Below are 1,259 nucleotides of genomic sequence, written 5' to 3' on the forward strand. Positions count from 1 at the left end.
CTAGTCTATAGTCTAGTCTATAGTCTAGTCTATAGTCTAGTCTATAGTATAGTCTATAGTCTAGTCTATAGTCTAGTCTATAGTCTAGTCTATAGTATATTCTATAGTTGATTAAATATAATCGCTCGTGTTAATATCCAAACATGAATAATTTATATTATTTGTCCATGTACTTTTCTATCATACTGTATATTGCGGACAGACTTTTTACCTATACAAGTATGGCGACACTTACTATTATATGCATTGTATTTACATATATTACCGTGAATAAGTTTTACGTGCCCAAAAATACACTTAGACAAAAATACACACCACCTTTAAAAAAACACAGATTCAATTCTAAAAGAATTCTAAAGTTAGAATGACAGCTGTAACCTTTTAGTTTGACATACAAAAAAAGTAGACAAAACCAAACAGTTAAAAACCACCCATTCGAAAGTACGTTAGTAACCAACCAACAAACTAACCGAGCAATCAGAGAGCCAACCCAGTAAAACCAAGCATATATTCAGTCATACATGCAACCAACAACAAGACTTTACAAAAAGAAAAAAACGAATAGACGAGTTGCAAATGAAAACAGGAATTTCCGAGATCATTTCATATGCAACTCCTGAAGAGTTGTAAAACTGGTAATGTACGTTTGACAACAGCGACAGAAGTACTATAGTAACAGTAACAGCAGCTACAGTAAATAAAGTATAAAAATTGCATAACCCTGCAGTTCATTTATAAAAATAGACAAATTTGTTTTTTACAAATAGGACATTTACATATATTACTATTGACTTTCTGTTAGATTACTTGGGCACACTAAAGTGATGTTTGTAATTTTTCAGCATTACAGTAAAAAATGTACTAATTCCTTGTATAATAGCTGGAACTTTTAAAGTAAATCAAAAAGTCTTTAAAAAAACAGCACAATTTACTCCTACTTTTGTATGCAAGCAGCAGGTCTTATTTTTATAGTTGTAAGTAACAACTGTTATGCAAGCCAAGCATCTACTTGTAGCATCAATTCTAAGTACTTACATACAAAATACAATTGGGTACAAAAATATAGATAGTTATTGATAGCAAGTGATTGCAAAAAATGTCAATAAAGAACTTGAATTCAACTAAAGCTGAACCAGAACTTAATTAGAACTGAACTAGAACAGAACTAGAATAGAACTAGAACAGAACTAGAACTGAACTAGAACTGAACTAGAACTGAACTAGAACTGAACTAGAACTGAACTAGAACTGAACTAGAA

The sequence above is a fragment of the Lucilia cuprina genome, chromosome 5, assembly GCF_022045245.1.
Source record: "Lucilia cuprina isolate Lc7/37 chromosome 5, ASM2204524v1, whole genome shotgun sequence".
In the NCBI taxonomy this organism is placed as follows: Eukaryota; Metazoa; Arthropoda; class Insecta; order Diptera; family Calliphoridae; genus Lucilia; species Lucilia cuprina.